The sequence below is a fragment of the Channa argus genome, chromosome 9 (genome assembly GCF_033026475.1).
Source record: "Channa argus isolate prfri chromosome 9, Channa argus male v1.0, whole genome shotgun sequence".
Taxonomy (NCBI): domain Eukaryota; kingdom Metazoa; phylum Chordata; class Actinopteri; order Anabantiformes; family Channidae; genus Channa; species Channa argus.
Genome location: NC_090205.1, coordinates 4,874,763 through 4,889,826, shown reverse-complemented (window position 1 = coordinate 4,889,826; position 15,064 = coordinate 4,874,763).

Here is a 15,064-nt window from a genome sequence, read left to right as displayed (position 1 = left end):
GGGTTTCCATTCCTGATTGGTGGAGCGTGAAATTACTTGAAGAAAAAAAATCGTGTGTGTGGTGCACATACGTGTGAAAGTGATTTCCCATGCTAAAGAGGCATTAATGTGCGGCACCCAGTCTATTGAAAACATCCCAGATGGCTGACTCATGTGGGTGGGTGTGGGAGGAGATGGGACGCAGAGCGACGTGATGAAGGGCGCTAAAATATCAAGGGTGGCTTTGATCCTACGAGGTAAATCCCTCTCTGATGTCACTGAGCCACTTTTCCCATGCTGACTGCTAATGAGAGAAGACGAGCTGTGTTTCCTCAGCCATGACGGATCGGGCACAGAGGAGGAATTCAGCCGCGCATTCAAATGCAGAACCCGTGCAGACAAGGAATTGCTCTTTATGAAATATGAAGCGAGGCCAGTGATTATTATTGCAGCAGTGTTATCTCAGCATTGTAGGAAGTCCTTGACTACTTATCACGAAAGAGGTGGGCTGCATAATTGGCCTTTTTTTTTTTTTTTCACATACAGTGGCCATGAATCAAAATCAGTGTAAATGGGCTAGTGTCAAGCAATAGATGACTTTAGGCTTTATAATTAGATATTAGAGATGCATCTTGGGATAATTTACAATCAGCGCTCCATCATATGATGATTGATGTCCTCTCCAACGAGACAGAAAGGGAGTGGGCTGAAGCTTATTTATAAACCCTACCCCACTGTAATCACCTACGCATCATTATGTTTCCCTTCATACCCAAGATTAATCAGTTAATAAATATCTGAGATATTGAGGAGTTCACCATGCAATAATCAAATAGACAACAAACGACACACATGCAGAATTCTACGTAACAATTTGTCGTCCCTAGACCCAAACACATGAAGGTCTTCAGCTGCTACTTTCGAACAGCTGGACGGCTTCTTAAATCAAGCGCACTGTTTAAATTCGTCCTCAAGTTGGGTCCATAAATTCACCCCTTTGACTGAAACGCGTTTGCTTTTCCAATTTGTTCTGTCTCTATTTTTTTTTTTGGTTGTTGTTTAGAGTAGGTGATGTCTTTCAACACAACTTGTTTTCAATGATGACACCCCGACATTTACTCCTTCTATGTCAACGCCGTCTTTCTCCATTTTATCTGTATTCATCATTCTGTTGCTGAATATTAGTTGGACCGAAGACTTGAGGAACAAGCAGCACAGCCCGACCTTTGGGAAGTTCAGCAAAAAGCAGAATTTATTTTTTGTGACATAAAGCTCAACATGCAGATTTGATTCCACCATTTTATTATGTGCTAAATTGTGCTTTAAAACAAATAGTTTATCATGTTTGCGTGTGTTGTGGTCCATTTACACTCACTGTATTGAATAAAACCAACAAAACCGGTATAACCGGTCCTGCAGCTATGAGAACACCCAAGAATTATCAAAAACAACCGTCTCGGTCAGGAACGGTGTGCTATGACTTTTAGTAAAGTTTGGATTTAAAATGGCGAAAACATTTGCAAAAACCTGCTCAAAATTTTGTCATTTAAATGAACAGAAAACTGGTGTGAGAGGTGGCCAGACGTAGCTCTGCGGAGACGTCCGCTTCATTTTCACACACACACACACACACACACACACACACATTGATAGCGCACAGAAACACACAAAAAAACATAGTAAAACAAATGCTCTTACACACCTTCATTTTGTTAATTGTTCTGGATACTAGCATTTAAATATTCAATCAGCTCGTGCCAAAATGTTCTAGTTTATTTAAAATGTCATTCTGATTCACCCAAATATAAAAATACTTTGGTGGATTTTTAGCCAATTTCTCTGTCTAAGTACAAAGTACTTAGATTAGATTGATAGATTGTGACATGTTGAAATTGGGCAGCATCCAGGTCGACCCTCCCATCCTCTCCAGCTCCTCCAGAGATGTTTCCGGCTAAAACGAGATTTTTAACATCTCCATTGTGTATTGGATCGTTGCCGGGGTCTCCAACCAGTACTCCGAGCTTCCCCCGAATGTCTGAGCTCAAAGCAGTCTACAGAGGAAACGCATTTCAGCCGCTCATGTCCAAATTTTTCATCATTGCAGTCACCACCCAAAGGTCGTGACCGTCAGTGAGGATTGGAAACAGCAATTTACTAGTGAAAGTGAAACAACACAGAGGGCGTACAACTATTCCGTAGAGACATTATCCACTCCCTCATTTGGAGAATTTATAAAGGTCAACACCCTCGACCTTGGAATTGATTATAATGTCGTATCCAACCTGTTTTACATGAATGAAGGAAAGCTCGAAACTATTGCCCAGCTTCACACCTTCCTCCCAGAAATGCAGCATCACCCTTTGTCACCTCACCCTCTGAGGGCGTGAAGGCAGATCCTCTCCAAGGTGAAAATGAAGTGAGATGAGCAAGTTCCCGCAAGCGGTACACAGCCGAAGGTTTATGTGCGACATTAGCACAGTGGACATCTGAGCAGATTGCAACGATGACAACAGACTGCAGAGAGGTCAATGCTCTGAAATGGAAATGTCACAAAGTCCTTTGTGCTCACAACTATTTGACATTCAAATCTGTCACTTGCCACGTTTTCCAGATAATGATCCTGCATGTACCATACAGACACCCACAAGCACACGGCTGTGCGCAGAAAAGCAGCATACTGAGGCAAAAAGAATGAACAATTAACTAGCAACAACAGCTAACCAGGAAAGTGGAACGTAGGACAAGGGCTACATGCATCAAGTAGATAATCTGATTACCCAAAGAAACTAAAGATTTAGTCAAAAGGTGTACAGTCTCCAGAGACATGCTGCAACTGGACAGAAGGTGCAAGGCCCAACAGCACATCTGGCCAAGAAGACAAAACAAAAGTACAAAACAGTCACCTTACTCCTCTCGAGCTGGCTGCATCGTTGAATGAAAAAAGAGAGAGAAACCAGTGTGCACAGACACTGTGTACAGGAGACTCAGGTCACTGGTGTCATGGGCAGAGGGGCCAAGAAAAACTAAACCTGCTGAGGTCGGTGAATCAGAAGAAAAGGTGGCGGTGGGCACAAACAGTGTAAAATGTCTTGTGGACTGATAAGTCAACGAGCCAAGTGAAGAACAAAAGTCAGACACAGAGCTCAGGAAAAGATAATAGATACCTGCCAAGAACCACCAGTGAAGCTTGGATGTGTGTGATGATCTGGGGGATGAGCTTTGGCAATGAGAGAGCGGGTGGTACGAATTATGTGCAATGCATCTGGGCAACGACTGATTGGGGATAACTTTGTTTTGCAGCTCGAGAATGAGCCCATGCATTCTTCCCAGTTGTGTGACAACTATCTGCTGGTTTGCTCTCGGTGATGGCTTGGCAAGCTCAATCGCCAGATCTGAGCTCCATTGAGCTGGTGTAGGAGAAGCTGCAGTCAAAGAGTTAAAGAACACTGGCTGGATGGGGATGGGCAGTTGGGGGGTTCAGGGTCTTGCCCAGGAACACTTGAACTTGTGTTCAGGCTATGGTTTGTGGGCGGCCACTCTTCCAACTGAGCCACTGCCGCCACCAATTATTTGATTAAATAAAACCAAAAGACATATACAAAAGTGTGTTGGTGTTTCTACATTTTTTTCATCATTTGTTATACAGTATACTGCATTTAAAGTGTGTAAATGTTCCTGCTAAAATTACACAACAGTATGAAAAACCTGCTGCCAACAAGCTTTACTAGAAGGATAAAAATGCACATATGAAGCATTGAAAGTCTCAATTTTTATACACTGAATAATTCAATAGTAATACATTTATAGACACAAAGCTAATGTTATAAACTTCGACCGTATTAAAGTGATGGAAAGTTGTAATTATGTCCATGACCTTGCGGTGTCCTCTCTTTGCAATCATATTTTGGTCTAATCAAGACAAATCACATTTTCCAAACACACCAGACATAAGAAATAATGGGATTGATGTCGACCCAAACACAGTGAAACACCCAGTTCCTCATGTCCGAAGCACATTGACTGTGTCACGAGAAGAAAAAGAGAAAGCCGAACCGGGCAATTAGCGAATTAGAGAATCCCCAGCTGAATGGTCATCTGATTACGTTGGTCCTTAAGCCTCATGTGACCATCCTTGATCATTTTCAGTCATTTCCGCTGCTGGTCGTGGATGTATTCCAGCTGCCGGGCGTAAACACACTGATGTCCTGTTATTCCACTGCCCCAAAGCTGCACACTTAATGTGATCAGCATGCTTTAGTGAACAAGGCCAACTGTGGAAGTCTAGATGAGCAATTACAGAAGACAAGGCAGCCCTAACGGAAATAGAGTAAGGTCCTGCAGACAGAAATGAAGAGTAAGAGTGGGGCCTTTTTCTGCAGCATTGTTGATACTGCAAGCTGAGAAACAATGCAAAGTCTTCTGTTTATGTCTCCCTGATGATACAATCATTGCTCTTTTCAGCAGAGAGACCGTTTACTCTCAGCAAAATGCTTTTCCATTAGCCCTTTGGGAAATTCTCTATTCACATTCTTTGCTTCAAAGCAAATGCACAAACACTTGCAACTGTCTCATCCCTAACTTGTCTTGGATGTATTACCCTCTGTTCCAGAGGGTAATCTTTGCAAGTGCATATTAATATTTATAAGTGCATAGTAATATTTATAAGTGCATATTTCCGATTCCGGATAAACAGGAACAGGAACAGCAGAACACATTCCACTCGTGGATTTGTCGTTTTATGCCAGATGCCCTTCCTGCCGCAACCCTCCCATTTTCATCCAGGCTCGCCACCGAGGTGGCCCTCGGTTCGATCCCGCGGCCTTCTCCATCCCAACCCGATGCTCTACCCATTGAGCTACCGGGCCCTCTTTGCAGGACGTAGTCACTTATCGTATAACACAGCATGTAGGAGCCAGGTTATGGTGAAAAATAAGCTGAAAATGTGTGTTCACTGATGGGGATCTAGGGATCTAGGTGGGGATCATGGAACTGTTCGGGGGTCCAACTCTGAGGATCTGGTGATGAATATTTAATAATTTGTCTCATCTATAATGGATAACATATCATCATCGTACGTAAATCTGTTGTTGTCCTGCACATCACAGATTTGCAGTGATCACATACTCATCTTCAGACCTGTAGTGACTCTGTGTACAGAGCTCGGAGAGGATCCGGGCTCCCTGTGAAGGTAGTAATTGGCTTCCTGTTATTGGTTTTCTCCAACTGAATTAGATGCACCATATTGTGCGGCTGCCTACACAGGGGTAAGAGAGAGGGAAGACACGTTGGCGGCTGCCAAGCCTTCTTCCAGGATCACTGTGTCTCAGCAGTTTTAATTAAAATGCTCCATTTGTGCCACGTTATTCCAGCTGCCTGGGAGAGAAAATGTAAGGGAATAAATGACTGCATCCATCCATCCCCACTGGCTAAGCTCCGACGTTCACAGCATTTTATTAGGACTGATATGCCATTTTTTAAACCACATTTGGGGGCTTGTTTACTGTTATTGACTAAAAGCCCTGATGAAATGCTAATTTAGAAAGAAGACAAAAGATGCAAACTGTTGAGATTAATGATTATTGTGTTTGGAACTGCCAATAAAACTACAATTTCTCGCCTACTGCCTGCACATGTAGCATTATCCCAGATTATTAAAAGTATGTTTCTTTTGAAGGAGGAGTTTGGGACTTTTCAAGCTGGTTTTAATAGAAACGTGACTGAACCTTTTTTTGCAGAGTACAGCTCTTGTTCCATTTTTACAAAAAAAAACACTTTGAAGTCCACCTGTGACTTGTGGAACTCGAAGCAAGCAAGACCCTGTATCCCGTGTATAGATATTTTACAAGTTTCTATTGAGAACAGCTTGAAAAATCCCAAAGTCTTCCTTTAAACCAAAGGAACTAAAGGCTATTGCAGAAGAAGTCAGTGCACTAAATCTAACTACAAGCTGGAGGTTCAATGGTGGTGACATCAAAGTCTTTACGTTTGTTAATTGCATAACAGCAGCTTGGTCTAATATAACGATGGTTATATTAAACCTTTAAAAAGTTTGTACATCTGAAGATTTTCTTGCTGAACAAAATGCGTCCTTACAAGGTTTTAAGGAAAAAAAGAGACTTTTTTACTGATTGCAGTCAATCTCCAGATAGCTTCAGTCATGTCTTCTTAAATGTTGAAGAGCTTTTTAACCTGTCAACCGACAGCGAGTGTCAAAGTGTTAAGTAGAGTGTTAAATAGGATTCCCCCCCCCCTCCCCGATTACTTTTGTGTCTTCAGTTCCAGGAGTAATTTCTCTTTGATGTTGCTTTTTTTTGGGGGGGGGGGGGGGCACTAGAGCACAAAAATCCCGTTACTCACGTTAGCTCTGTGATATGTAAAGGACGCTGCGGACCAGGGCTTGTGGACCAGTGTGTTACGCAGTTGTCCATGAACCTCAGGGTCATTCGACATGTTTAAGTGTCCCTGGACAAGAGACTGAACCCTAAGTGCCCTAACTCTGGCAGCCTGTCCACAATTTCTCCATGGGGATTGATAAAGTAAATTCAAATCTATTTTTGGATCTTGTTTTCTCTGGACTTTATGTAAACAGAAAGGAATCGACGTAAATCATCTCCACCTACTTGATACCACCACTATTTTATAGCTTTAAAATGCAAACTACCCCATTTTTGTACCCTGAAATATTGTGTGATGAGCCGCGGGACTGGTTGATTGGCCCATTCTTCCCTCCAGCACAGAGCCCATGCGTTGTCTCTTTCCTTCTGTGATGACCATCACTGCAGTACTTGGCTTTATTTTCCCTGCTGCTGTACACAAGCTTTGTCCTCCACTCACCTCTTCAGTCACGTTGGAGGGATTGAACCTACTGATTAACAATAATTCATTTTCTGTGCAGTCGTTGTTGGAGATCAGATTAGCTCCACGTCTGGTGCGCAGAACTTAGAACAATTAAATGACTGCGGAGAACCTCCGTTGATCCTTCGTTAACGTTTTTGTTGACAGAATCCAAACCAGTTCAGTGTACGATCCATCTTCCCATGGACATTATATGAACATACCGAGCTCCTCTTTGCTCCATCTGACTCATTTACCCTGAGCAAACATGTTATTACACCCAGTAAATCAATTTCACACACATTTTGAAAAATAAAGTGAGACACCAGATAGTGGCACAATGTCAGAAAGCAACGACTCTCTTACTCGTTGTGTGACCTTTAGAATAGTAATGTAAGAAAACAGAACAGTAGAATAATACGACCTTCAACCCACTCACCTCCATATCTGCGGTGCTGCAACCTTAGTCAAAGATCAGCGGCTTTCAGCTTGGCCCTTCAGCAGTCACCACGGTGGAACGTGTTCCACACGTTCCTGCTGCAACCCTCCCATTTTATCCGGGCACAGGACCGGCACCAGCGTTGCCCTTAGTGGCTGGGCAGGGCCTTCTTTATCCCAACTCACTGCTCTACCACTGAGCCTGCAGGCCAACCTTCGTAAGATCATCTAATAGATGGAAACATAGACCTCATTGTTTAAAGCATGCACTCCGTGGTTAGCTTTCTAAATTTAATCATTTGGCTATTCTCGAAACATCTAACAGTGTCTAATCCGTTCATTTGAAACTGCAACACCAGGGTTTTGAGGACAGCAGAAATAAATTGTGTGTGCAAACTGCGGTTTGAATGACAAGCGACCTTTTTTTAAACTTTGTGTTTTTTGTTTACTTTGTGTATCAAAGTGTGAAAACACTTGTGTCGGGGCTGGTGGCAAGAGCCATCAAATAAAAATAGCAAGTACAATAATTCCCTCCGAGATGTAGTGGAGGTTCGATTGTAAGAATGAAGTGAACTGACAGACAGAAGGTTGGTATATGTGCAGTGAAATCAGTATTTAAAATGACAACACTGCTATTATACTGCACTACAAAAGGCACATCCCATGAACTCGCCAGGCATTAGTCACGAGGGACCCGTGCATAAGAAAACATGTTAAGTTGTTTTCACAGGATGGAAAATCTCCAGCATCTATCAAAGCCATTACTGCTTCTTTTCGGGTTTGACTGCAAGCCCAGGGTCTCCCATTTATCGGCCTCATCCAGTGCCTCCTCCAGCTCAAACACAGCCCTCTGCTACTGGCATCTCAATTGCCGTGACGTAACCCGTCTCTCTAAACAAACCACACTGTGCTGCTTTGGAGCAAATTTCAGTTTATATTTCCAAGAATAGATGTGGTGACTACCATGTAATACGGATCTGGTGACGTTAAAGGGAAGCACTGATGACTGCAGTTACGTAAAAACACTGGGGAATCGGGGGGGGTTGAGATGAAAGGTTGAAGAAAGGAAAATACACCAGTTCATCCCAGATATGTCCGTTTTCCATTCGGCAAGGGCTATCAATAGGCCTTTCTTTGGGAACCTCTGATTCCATTATGAGTTGTTTGCTGTTTCGTCTCCATGGCCATTTCCCTTCAAAGAGACGGGTACAGCAAGATAATTTCCCAAAATATGCACACTCTGAACTGGAAGCACCATTGGGACATCCAAGGTCTCCTGGTTCAAATCTCATTTCCTGAGGATTGACACATGTCTTTGTCCCAGGGTCTCTAATTCGGACAACGTTTTACAGACTGTGAAGTCAGGACCACCCACCAACTCTTTTATTACTTTTTGCTACTGTTTGCAGGAAGCTGGTTGGATGCTAAATTGTATTCAGTTGACCACAGAGTCTGAATAAAACATGAATTTTTTTTTTTTTTTGCAGCATAAAAATGTAAACACAATTTCTGGTAACTCTGGTAACGACTACTGTGTCATTCTTTAAAAAAACTTTTGCTAACCCACTTTGAGGAGTGGGTAGGGGTCAGTAAAATAGCTCAAACTGGTTTGAGACCTTTTCATGTTGGTTGAAGTGAGCTTAGATGCTGAAGTTCAGTTCTGCTTTGTGGGGTTCCCCTGGGCTCTGTGCTCAGCCCGAGTTTTATTTTCAAACTATAGGCTAGTAGGAAACAAATATTTCTACCCTTACGCAGATGATGCACTAATTATTGTAGCTGCGAAATTGACCAGATTTCCTCCACTTTAAATTGTCATTTACATTCAAAGTATAAAAAGATGGCTGCAATTTTTTTATTTTTTTTTTTTACAGTTGAACCCACAGAAAAATGAAGTCCTTCCACTTCGTGTGTATCTTGCCATCCCTCAAATCACAGATCAACTCATCTATCATCTCAGGCAAATAATAAGAATTAATGATCTCATGTCAGGCAATTTATTTTACAGGGCGATTCACACATTCATCATCAGCAGGGTGTAACATCTTTTGTCTGCTCTTTTCAGCTCATCCAGATGCTGCTGCTCCAACTTAGAAAAGAAAAATTTAACTTTGTTTTTTTCTTTTCTCTGTTGCATTCAGAGCTCGTTATTGCACCAATGGTGTGTTTTAGATCTACTGTTGACTTATTTGTCTTTTGGTTTCACCGTATGATTTCACCGTACGAATTGCATTGAATTGAATTAATTTTGTCATTGCTGTACTGAATTTAATCTGCTGTCTAATGTTTATCATGTTTTTTTTTAAATGCTCTTCTTTTCCTCTGTAAATCACCCTGAGTTCCCATTGTTTGAAATGTGCCAAATAAATAAAGCTGTCTTCTCCATGTTATCAGTTTAAAAAGCTGATATGGAGATCGTGATCTGTTTTTTCTCTCTCTTCCAGGGATGCACCAACTTTATCCTGCTTTTGGAGACATGTTTCTGGCAACCTGCTGAATGAACGTCCAACATTCACTTTGTTGAGCTCTGTTTTTGGTCTGACTGTGCACAGTGATTAATTGCAGCTTTTTGTCATGATTCCTGTTGCAGTAAAAGCGAGAGAGAACCAAAATGGCAACGTTAAGGGGCCAGAAAACCAAATCAAAGTAGCTGAAGCTGCTCAAACATTTCACAGAATGAAGAATGATAAAGGGGAGTGAGAGGCTTGTGCAGTGTCAGGAGGGAAGCAGTGAGATGCTGAACAGTCTGTTGTGGCAACCTGGGGAAGGAAACAGTGGCAGGCAGCCGTTCTGGAGCACACGACTGACTGTTAACATTCCTGTCGGCCATTACGACACTGCAGGCTGAGGCTCGAGTTCACTGCCTGGTCACAGGTCGTAACCAGAGCTCAGCTCTCGTGTAAATTTACATTTTGCGCTGCTTCTCCTTCTCACTTCATCGCAAAGTGGAAGTGTGGAAGGGAAACCCACACCGGATAAGTGAAAGAGAGGCCACAGCTGTCCGTTTTCCCTGCATGGGTGAAGCAGGCAGAAGGTGTTTTACTCCCATCCGCTCGTCTCTTCATTAGAATGCAGCACCAGCCTGCAGCTGCACGCAGAGCGAAGGGAGAGGAATGATGAAACCAGAGCTAAAAATAGCTCCCTCCCAGGATCCCCCCTCACACAGCACTGTAAACACTCAGGCAGCCCCTGCGATTGTGTGTGTGTGTGTGTGTTGGACTCACTGCAGTCCTTCTCGCCCTCCCCCTGCTCAGTCATAAACCCGTCTTTGGTTTGGCCAGTGTGCATCATGGATCTGCTGTACAATTACAGCCATCTGTGGGGTGATCAATAAATTGAACCTACATATATTTAAACTATGAAAATTAGCATTACCATCAGGTAACGACTGACATTGTGGAAGCATCACAACAGGCAGAATGCACTTGTTATATAAAGAGACAGCCGTTAATTACACTGCAGGGTGTCCACACTTTATAAGCTGTAAGCAAACAGTGTCCACTTCTGTGCACACATGCACATATGTGCTCATCCTCACTTCTAATCTATATTAGACAGCACCATGAAAAAAAAAATTAGTGGAGTGAAACTGTATCCGACAGCGTCATCTAATTTAAAGCCAAACGCACAGATGAGTTTGTCTGTGAACATCGAAATCTTCAATTTAAGTCCAGCGCACTGAATTCAGGGGGAAAATGACGTCAACAATGCAGAACAAGCTCAAAAACCCCACACGGCAAAGAATCCATGTGACTGAGGACGACAACATGTGCGCAGCAGCCTGGAGAAGCCTCCAGAGACACAAAGTCTGTTTTTGAGACAGATGAGGACTTAACAACCTGAACTAAAAATACCACAGAGCAGCTCCATCATGTGCAACTCAACACTGGATGTGATGGAACAATTTCCTAGTGTGGAATGTTAATTTTTCAACACTCCTGAGGAAATAAACATGAGACACTGGCCATGCGTATGTAACTCGATTTACCACAGAATAACAAAAAAAAAAACATCTGCTAACATCTGCACGGCGTCCGTCAAGGTTTAAGACAACACTCGGTGACATCACCGTAGCAGTCACTGGTGTAGGTAAACAGTCAGAAATCACTTCAACGCTGAGCCACCAGCCAATGGGAAAAGAGTTCTTAAAAATTGCTGGTGATGCCTCGACGTTTATGAGTCTATAAATGGAACTCAACCAGAGGTGCACTTTAAACAGCTAATAAAAGCTATTTACGTAGCAGTCTGTCATTAAAGATAAACACAAAGTCTGCGACTGAGCTGCCAACCCAAAACATTTTAACATGGCTCTCATCCAGTTCTGTTCTACATTCATAAAAGGATTGTCTCGCTGTCTAAAAGATGATTTTCCCTTGTGTGTGTGTGTGTGTGTGTGTGGGGGGGGGGGGGGTCCTGTGCAATAATAAAGCCTTCATGTTCTCAGATCCAGGATAGATCAGAGATCATAGAGAAATGGAGGGAGATGGGTTTCCATGGCAATGCTGTCTCTTTTTCCTTCTCCCCAGCTTGACGTCACATCAGGCTCCCTGTTAAACCTGTAGCGCAAAGGTGTGTACGCACAGACACACAGAGCAGCCGAGGGATGAATACAAAAAAAATGGGGCAAAGCGAGACTGAGATCTGTTGGTTCATTGTGAACGTGGTGGAGATAATGGGAGTGGTCCATTGTGTGGTGAGGCAGTGGCTGCTGTTTTCTGTATGTCCCATGCAACTAAACCACATTTGTCTCTTGTGTCTGCAATAGATTTCAGCTAAAAGCATAAAAATCTCTTTCATGTTGTCCTTTCAGTGATGACTTACCAATAGTTTGTTTCTCTGCGTACAATTCTGCCATCTTGTGGTCTCCTGTGAGACTTGGACATAGACAGAATGCTATGAACGACAACGTAATAAAGACCCTGTTAATAAACCTTGGACTTAGTCTATATAGCCCTTGAGCAAGCACTAAGGTGGCAGCTGAAAGCTCTGACGGAACCAGGCTCAGGATGGGAGCACATCTGCACAAAGATCAGGCAGGTTGGCCGGGCCAGTAAACCCAGGCATGTTCGGGGGGGGGGGGGGCTTTTCAGAGAGTAGCCTTCATCTTTGGCTACAGGGTGGCTCGGAGCTCCCCTTGCTTTGAGTCCAGGCCAAAATTAAGATCCCAGCAGGTCTGCATGTGTGCCAGGTACACACAGCACCGGTGTGAACAATGCTGCATGTGTGTGTTTTGAGTGGCAGGTGTGCGTGTGTGTGCGTAAAGGATATTGGCTAACTGAGGGTGTCACATAACAGGGACATGACCTCTCTGTGGTCTGTCTGCTCGGAGGACGAGAGGGTGCCAAGAGGCCGAGAGCAAATTTATCTCGTCCGCCTACAGGAGTTTGTTGCCCTGGATGAGAGCTGGTAAAGAGTTTGGAAACGATGAACAACAATGAAGCAGCAGACAGCCCCTCATCACAACATGTTATAGTGTAGTAGGACGATCCTTGGACATTTCTGCGAGTTTGGCCCGCGGTGTGAGTTATGGGATCTCATACATTCAGACGTCAAGTCTTTTCACATCAGTAAATTTCAAGTCGACTGAAAGCAGATAACTGCACCACATCAAAGTGTGTGAATGGTTTTGTGACTGTAACGAGCCTTATTTTTTAATACATGTAAAAAGAAAAATCTAAAAACACATCTGTCGTCTTATTGGTTATTGACTAGTAAAAATGTTTAAGCCTTGTGGGAATTCAGCTTTAAGATAATTTAGTAAATGTAAGAAGTTTGCTTTAAACAGTGGTAAGTTGCTGAGAATGTTTTGCAGCCATTCGTTTTGTGCTCACACACTATCAATTGTTTTGTCTAAAAATATGTGAGATTTTATTCTGTGTGTCCACATTCTATAAATTCAAAGAGAAATAGACTCAACACATCACACATACTGTGACACTAACATATGGGAAACCCTATATCGGGGGATCAGAGACGTTCTACTCGTGACTGTCTTCATCCTGGATCAGCTCCTGAGGCTTCAAACAGGCCGCTGTGTCGTATCGCGGCCTTTCATCAGCAGTCATCACTTATGGAACCGTCCATTAGCAGAATTGCTGGGAGAAATTTGGAAGAAAACAGCTTACATCATGGTGGTTGAAACACTTCAGGGTTTCATCAGCTCCATCTTCGGCTGCCTCGCTGCTTCAGGTCTGTTTTAAAATGTGCTTTTCTCGTTGCTATTTTTAACCCTGGTTAATGCATTTGTGCGTCTCTCTCTCTCTCTCTCTCTCTGCTCCACTCTTCTCCTGTTCATCCCTTTCAGCCATACAAGGTAAATCTTTCACATTCTTTCCTGGGGATTTAGGGGATTAACATAGTTCCTCTCAGCAGCCGAGAAAAATCCTACTGCAAAGTTATAAATAACTGAGCCGGAGGAAACATGCAGCTTGGACAGAAACTTTTTAGGACTCAACCAAAGAAGTTTATGATCATGAAACAAGCTTTTTTTAAATAGAACCAACCCTCAAAAGTGACCTCAATAGGTCACTTTTAAAAACCCCAAGATGTCTACATCCTTCCTGCCAATGTTTTTGTCCTTTTTGCCTTGTCCGCATGTTGATTTGGCAGTTTTTAGGCCGGATGCTCTTCCTGACGTAACCCTCCCCAGTTTCTAACCGGCACTGTACAGCTGGGGATGGGAAAGGGCTGCTGGGGGTTAAGTGTCTTGCCCAGAGACACTTTGACATATAGCCGGGACCCCCGATCGACCCACTGACCCTGTGGCCCGTGGACGACTGCCTTTACCAACTGAGCTACAGCCGCCCGACTGAGATCCTTCCTTCCAGAATTACTTCCTGAATAACTTATTTACTTGTTTCATGTAATCGTCATCATCAGTTTCCATCAGATCAGTTCATCGCTAAAGCAGCTGGATCAGGCAAAAGTTTTTCCCCAACATTTTTTCTTTGAGTCAGAAAAGGGCCAAAGTCGGAGGAGTTCTAACCCTTCAAACCCTTAAACACAGCCCCAGACCAAATGTAAACAGAACTGTCTGGACTGCAGCTCCAAACATCACCCACAAGGGGGGCTCACTGGTTCAGAGAGATGCGGAACTCTCTCTCCTGTTGCCCACTAAAAGCATCAGGGGGCTGCAGTAAACACGAATGAGCCCCAGCTGGCAGAACGTGCTGGCTGGACTCCTTTTGTGTTTGCGAGGTCACCGCGTTGTTCCAGCGAGCTGAGCGTCAGCACTAATGGCAGCTGCCATGCTCCGGCCTCTTACTGGCAAATCCCAGTGAGTCATCAGCGAGCTGCGCCTCTTTGTCCCCAGGTTTAGCTGAGCTCGGTGACCTCCCTCCTGCAGTCCTGTGTCACACTGTCTCACACACACACTGTCCTCAAAGAACTAACGTGGAGAGTGTGCATGAATCTCTGGACTGATACTTCAGCCATCAGGCACATTTAATGTGGAGGTTCATAAAGTGTTGTCAAGTGTTCTGCAGAAACAGAAGCCTCTTTTTAAAGGTGGCTATTGCCAAATAACGATTCCTGTAATGAAAGAATCCCACACCACAGGCTTTTTTACTCATGTATCAATTCATGTAATGCAGAAATGGTCGTCAGAAACACTGGTGTATGCAATATGTTATATAATAAAATCAGTTTCATTCAGCTGATGTCTTACTGTGTTTCTACATAGATTTTATTAAAATAAATATACAAAAACAATAAATATGTCAGACACATGAAAAAGAGCATTAGGCTCAAACGTTTTTGATATATGTGTTGAGTATTTCTTTATTTTGCAGCATTATCTTTAAATATTCATATTCTC